The following is a 7,552-nucleotide window of genomic DNA, read 5'->3' on the forward strand; positions in this document are numbered from 1 at the left end:
TCAATTACAAATGTATTTGTATGGAATGTAGATTTACCATGTTTGTTTTAGAATGAACCTTTGACACAAATAAAAGAATTAAGAAAAAAACCCACACCTGCTGTGAGAAGCAACACAAAACCACAGTTTCACGGTTAAAGGAGTCTCTTTTTTCTCTTTTTTAAGGGTTTTCCTCGAGGTGACAGTTCCGGTTATAGTATAATAAAGTTATAGTATAATATAGTTTATTTTTATAGTATATAATAAACCGAGTTCTATGGTGTTTTTTCAATAAAGGATTGCAACAGTTCGCCCTCTAGCGGTTATACAAGGTAACTGCAGTCAGTGTAAAGTTAGAAGGTTTAAATGACAAATTACTTCCTGTTATTCCTTTCAAAATAAATTGACAATAAACAGTAAAAAGCACGACGACAAGTTTGATTCTTGGAGGAAATTAGTGCAAAAACAATCTTCATCTGTCTTCTGTCATTAATTAATGTAATTACAGTCGGTAATTTATAAATAGTTCTGTAATTGAAATGAATTACAGACGATAATGTCGTTAAGTGGAAGAAAACGGTAGTTTCTAGTGTCACCACCAGAGGGCGATCTGTTCTCATCATCGCAACAACAGTGATCAAACTTTCTGCAAAAGAATTTAAAAAAAGCTATGTATTTACTTTATTTTTTAACACTTTAAACAAAAACAGCGGACCAAAGTGCAAAACTGCAATAGAAGACAATATTGACAAGACACAAGATATGAAACATGAAACAGATCATGAAATCTAAAATAGAGAAGAATCGAGGACAGGTGTTCTGTCAAATTATCCTACCCGGCGAGATGTCCTACTTTGCGTCACTGCGCATGCGCACGAGTCAACAGCGTCGACTTGACTAAAACAACACGGAATCGTCCTACCGATCAGCTGTTTAAGAAGAAAACTGTGAAAACGGTAAGAATTTAGTGTTTCCTGCAACCAAATTGTAGTTTTTCATGTTTGCGTGCGAATTTAGTGTTTACTACAACCAAATTCCAACTTTCTTGTAGTTTTTCATGTTTGCGTGCGTGTCGACCAGCCTTTGCATGGCTTTTGTTAATTGAATATAAACTATATGAGTAAATAGTAGGGTGGGGTGTAGTGCAAAAATAATAATAGTAATAACAATGGTAATACTACTACTACTACTACTACTACTAATAATAATAATAATAATAATAATAATAATGATAATAATAATATATGTATTGCTGTCATATGTTATATATAATATGTGCATGATATATAATATGCTAGTATATAATAAATAATATAATAAGTCTGTCTGTCACGGCTCAAAGACAGAGAACCCAAATGCACGACACCAAACACAATCAGAGTCCAAGAGGCTTTAATCAGGGTCAAAGGCAGGCAGGGGTCAAAACCGGGTAGTCAGGCAGATCAGGCAAACAATCCAAGGGGGTAGGCAAAAATCCAAAAACCGGAATCAGGCAGGGTCGCACACAGACAGGCAGGCAGAAAACGGATCAAAAATCGGGAACGCTGGAAAGTGAGGCACAAACACTCGACAATCTGGCAAACTAGAAGGTGGAAATGGGCCGGTATATGAGGGGAACTGCTGATGAGGGAAACCAGGTGTGGAGCTGGGCAGGGGAAGCACAGGTGAAGGGAATGAGTGGATTTCTGGCTGATGAGGGTGGCAGGGTCTGGAATGACAGGAGAGTGAGTTAACAAGTAAAAAACATATCAAACTGAGAAACCATGACACTGTCTGTCTGTCTTTGTCAGAAACCTATTCTCTTCTAGCTCCTGAACCATCGTCAACCAGGTAGTTCCTCGACCTATTATTATTTATTAATCCTATTTTTGCATATCCTAAATATTATAGGTTTACTGTTATTTTTTGGGATGATTTTTTATTTTGGTTTATATATTCTATGAAGCGCTCTATTTACCAGTGCTGAGAAGAGTGCTTTACAAATGATTAGTTACGTTACCTGAATATCTGACTATATATATATGACTAGATAGATTATTACCAAATGAATGTCCTCTTCTTCCAACTTGGTGACTATGTGAATGTGCATAATAACACTGCGTTTCAGTTTGCAGAAACTTCATCACTGAGGAATCCACAGAGGTCGTCACCACAGCTGAGGCTGATTACAGGAAGCAGATTGCCTGTAGCTGCTACAAAATCCGGGTCAGTGTAAAAATGCTTGGATAATCAGTTGCCACAATGTGGTAATTACAACGACTACTACAACTACTGGTTTTTTCTGTACACATAATAAAGTGTACTTTTAAATACACATTTCATAATAGATGCTTGATAGGTGGCTTGGTAGGTGCTTGGTAGGTGCGCATGCTACAAAATGTAGAAATGTAAGAACAACAGAGATGCCTACACTGCTGATTGACTGCTGAATGTTTGGAATGGTAAACATTTTTATAAAAGAATTATAATTGTTTTATGTGAAATGACTTTATGAATGTAAAGTTTTTTAAATTGTATTAAATTAAATTAAATTGTAACCTGTGAGATCACGCTTCTACATAGATAAATGCAGGTAGGATGATTTGACAGATGCAAATATTCTGTGAGATCATGTTTCCACATAGATAAATGCAGGTAGGATGATTTGACAAATGAAAATATTCTGTGAGATCATGTTTCCACATAGATAAATGCAGGTAGGATGATTTGACAGATGAAATGACCCTGTGAGATCACGCTTCCACATAGATAAATGTTGATGTCTATGTAGAAGCGTGATCTGACGGGGTATTTTCATCTGTCAAATCATCCTACCTGCCAATATGTATGTAGAAGCGTGATTTGACGGGTTTTTCTTCCGCCGAAGCGTCTTACATATAGATGTGGACGCACATTCTGACTTCCTGCTGTTAAATCGTCTATTTGCATGAAAAAGGTTTTGAAAAAAAGAAAACTGAGATAAAAGAATCGGGGATCGTATGGTAGTATTTTCTGCCGAGGGAGGACACCTCGGCAAGGTAGGACATCTCGCCGAGGTAGGACATCTCGGCAGAGACGTATGTCATTTCATCCTACGGGTAGGACGATTCGCGGAGGTAGGACAACTCGGCAGAACACCGGTCCTCGATTCTTCTCTATTTTAGGTTGCATGATCTGTTTTATGTTTCATGTCTTGTGTCTTGTCAATATTGTCTTTTATTGCAGTTTTGCACTTTAGTTAATTACAGAACTATTCATAGATTACCGACTGTAATTACATTAATTAATGACAGAAGACAGATTAACATTGTTTTTGCACTAATTTCTCTCCGAAACACTCGTTTTGACTTTTTAACTGTTTATTGTGTATTTATTTTGAAAGGAATAACAGGAAGTACTTTTGTCATTTAAACCTTGTAACTTAACACTGACTGCAGTTACCTTGTATAACCGCTAGAGGGCGAACTGTTGCAATCCTTTATTGAAAAAACACTATCGAATACAATTTGTTACACTATAATATATGATATATACTATAAAAATATACTATACTATAACGTGCTTACAGAGTACTATAATATATGATATATACTATAAAAATATACTATACTATAACGTGCTGACAGAGTACTATAATATATGATATATATATAAAAATATACTATACTATAACGTGCTGACAGAGTACTATAATATATGATATATATATAAAAATATACTATACTATAACGTGCTGACAGAGCGGCCGTCTTGGTCCAGACCTGGTGACGTCACATACGACCAGTGGAGGTTAGTGGTATTTCAGAATCCTAATTACTAATTAATCACAATCAGTCCAATTTCTATTTCACCCTTTTATTCACTGTACGCGGCTATTTGATTGAATGAAATGTTTGACTATAAATACAGTTTGGATTTTGTGTCCACAGTAGCAAACCTCCAAAGCTGTGATAATGCCCGACTTTTGTTCCACCTGGATGTTCAATTTACAAAAACATTTAGAGAAAAAAGTGTGTGCTGATGGAAGCAGAGAAGTCCCATTTTAATGTGACTTTTTGAACGGTTTACGTCCTTCTGTGTTGTGGCTCTGTCGTCTCCACCTCGTCTCTCTTCATTATTTAGCTTTTTATGTGTAAAACAGCGTAAATGTTACGTGGTGAAAATGCGGCTTACAGAGCCATCGGTAATAAACCACATTATTATCTTCCATTTACAGGTTCAAAACCAAATACCTACAAAGAAAAGATTTTTACCAAATACAGGGCAGAGGAGACATGAGGTAGTGATCGTGTGGGGATTCAGCATAATGTACGTATATAAAATGGTATATATAATAATGATTATATTGTTTATGATAGGATGTGTGTGTGTGTATATATATATATATTATATATATGTTGTATATGTATATTATTTATAATTGCTCTGGTTTATAATTTATTATAATAATATTTAGAATGCTCAGGTGTAATATTGTAATGAAGTGCTGTAATATTTTTATAATGTAATAACAGGTACATTTTTTGAGAAAGTAAAACTTGCTGTTATATTTATTTATAATTATTTTTATTTTGAATTCAAGCCAAATTGAAAAAGAAACAAGCGTTAGGACCTCATAAGTTTTTTACTTACTCCTTTTCGGGCATGAAGGTTTATTTCCCTTTGATTTGTTTAATGACTGTTTATTGGTATCCTTTTCTGATGTTTTGTGTAATTGTTTTTCTTTTTTATTTAATTTGTTCGAAATAAAGATTCCAATCAATTATTATTTATATGTTTAATATTACTTGCATTAAGTATAAAGCTCATGAGTGTGTTGAAAATTGTCTGTTTGATAGGAAAAGGTTCGTTTATTGACCAACGTGGTGATGCAGTGTCCAAATCTCACCAGCAGAGGGCGCTGCACTGTGTTCGGGGACAATGGAAGTCTCGCGGGATTACACTGTGAGAACGAGAACACACTTGACTGTGAAGACGTGTGCGGCGTAACGAGGATAAGTTATACTTATTTCTTGCTGTTTGCAGGTAAGAATGGAGAGTTATAACCGTGTACTTGATGGGTGAATGTGTAATGTGTGAGTTTATGCTTAGATTTTATGTTTGTATTGTTGATAAACGTAAACCTAACGGAATCAGCCGGTGGGGCTCGTTGCCTAGCAACCGCGTAAGGCGGGAAAGAGCTCTGAGCCCGGACTGCTGGAATAGAGTTCATAGATGAATGAATAAGTTCAGATAGACACAGAACTGATATTAAATGTAGAGTTCATAGATGAATCAATAAGTTCAGATAGACACAGAACTGATATTAAATGTAGAGTTCATAGATGAATCAATACGTTCAGATAGACACAGAACTGATATTAAATGTACAAGATGAGACGACTGGTCTGGAAATACAACGTACCGGTCATGATTATTATCACATTACAGCACATTAACATCAATTTATTTTTTATTTGGGTATTTTTTCTTCATTTTATTTCTTTATTCACACACACATGTGAATTGTTCTCCTGGAGAATCAAAAGCCAATGAACATAAATACATTAGACAGGAATACATACATGCACTTACACTTATACACACGTCATGAAGGAAATAACGGCGTGTGTGTTGATTCCTCAGTAAAGTAGCAACATTATTAGTGCAGTTATGGAGGGTTTTTAGTAGCAATACTTGACTAAAGTGACAGCACTCTTGCAGGGTTCTGGGCTCGTCAGCATCTTCAGCGGGATGTCAGAAACAGAAACATGGACTGTTGCTGTCGAGGACCTAAAGGCCAGTGGGAGTTTCTACGACGGCTCATTCACCACTTTACCACCATGGAAGACGGGAGGATGCTCTTCCTCTTCAAACGGTGAGCAAAACGCTTTTCTTCCTGTGTGCAGTCACTGAACTGCCCATTTAGCAACATGTTATTGTTGACGTGATTATTGTCCTTTGTTGCTTTGATTAAGCAGCACGTGAGTCCACTGAAGTTGTTGTTTACTGTTGTTTATGTGGAAAAATGAGCCTCACGGGTTGTTGTGAGGCTGAATAATGATTATTTACATGTATTATTATTATTATTATTATTATTATTACTACTATTATTATTATTATTATTATTATTATTATTATTATTACTATATTATTATTATTATTATTATTATTATTATTATTATTATTATTATTATTATTATTATTATTGTTATTATTATTATTATTATTATTATCATTGTGATACTCACAAAAGTGTTTTTGTAGTAATTATTATTATTATTATTATTATTGTTTTATCTCCGCTGAAGTCACTTTTTGGTTTATTGCTATCTTTGGTTTTTGTATCTTTTTATTTTATTATTTCATCCTGCGAAAATGAGAACAAGAAAGAAACACACAAGGACTTTTAGTACCAGAAACGGACACAGGGTGGCAGCACCGGCCCCGGCCCGCGCCACTGGGACTCTTCACAGCGCGACGGGGACGGGAAGCTCATAATCCGTTGGACTGGAGAATGAGCAGAGGTGGTCCGGTGTCACTAATTTTATTTGTGTGTTTCCAGGTTGGTTATTTATGTTTTGCTGTGACTTCAGATGTATTTAACTTAATATAAAAACCCCGGACGTAAAGTCGAAAAGTTACGAGTTCAGTTACTAAGTACAGTGAATCCAAGCCGTTTTATAATACATCCATGATCCAAGCGTACGTGACAACTGAGTATGTGAAGATGGCGGCCGCCACCGCAGCTAGATTACATGTACTTTTTATTTATTTATTTTGGCTCCCCGGCATTTGTGGGTTGTTTTTAAGAATTGTGTGTATGATACATGATTCAGGTTGGGCATTATTACTGTGTGTGCGTGTGTGTGTGTGTGTGTGTGAGCGCAGCAGTGTTTGTGTAGTGTCGTGCTCAGCACTAAATACTAAGCTACAAGCTAACAGCAGTTACGGCTGTTGCCATGGTAACGCAAGACCGAGTTCAAAGCCAAAAGCTCAAGCTATCGGTCAGCTATGTATTTTAATTTGTGTTAATGTTATATAACGTGAGTTAGTGACTGCAATAATTATTATTCTGTTATGTTAAGTGAACACTTAATTTACTTTATGTACTTTAGGTACAAAAATACTCTTTCAGTAAGAGACAGAAAAGTTTGTACATGATGGCTCAGATTACATGATTAGTGATGTGTGTTTGAGAAAAGAGTGTACATGATTGATGAGATTACATGATTAGTTATAGACATTTGTGCATGATTACAAAGAAAAATGTTTCTTTGGTTTAATGCAAAGGATATTGGTTATTTTGTTGTTTATTTCTGAAAGAAAAACTTAAGATATACATTTCCTGGAAATGTGTCATATGGTTGATACCAATGCATCAGTATACAGAGATAATTAATTGTTGCAGTGAACAGTTAAAGAAAATATGTGAATAAATATAATCCGTTGGACTGGAGAATGAGCAGAGGTGGTCCGGTGTCACTAATTTTATTTGTGTGTTTCCAGTACTCCGGTTCCAGGATTATCTTATCTGCTAGCGGCCCAGCCGGGACCCGCTACATATATATATATATATATATATATATATATATATATATTATATGTTGTATAT

General features: G+C 35.4%; 1 protein-coding gene and 1 long non-coding RNA gene across 3 annotated transcripts in view; one reads left to right on the top strand and one right to left on the bottom strand.

The window, feature by feature from the left end:
- The window catches only part of LOC133423113 (NACHT, LRR and PYD domains-containing protein 14-like), a 485,953-nt gene that overhangs the window by 88,717 nt on the left and 389,684 nt on the right, over nt 1–7,552 (bottom strand). The gene's annotated exons all lie outside the window — the stretch shown is intronic.
- LOC133423161 (uncharacterized) lies at nt 852–2,186 on the top strand. Its single transcript, XR_009770804.1, has 3 exons — nt 852–935; nt 1,770–1,809; nt 2,087–2,186. It is a non-coding gene; the product is annotated as an uncharacterized LOC133423161 (long non-coding RNA).

This window comes from Cololabis saira, chromosome 22 (assembly GCF_033807715.1).
Source record: "Cololabis saira isolate AMF1-May2022 chromosome 22, fColSai1.1, whole genome shotgun sequence".
NCBI classification, from domain to species: Eukaryota; Metazoa; Chordata; class Actinopteri; order Beloniformes; family Belonidae; genus Cololabis; species Cololabis saira.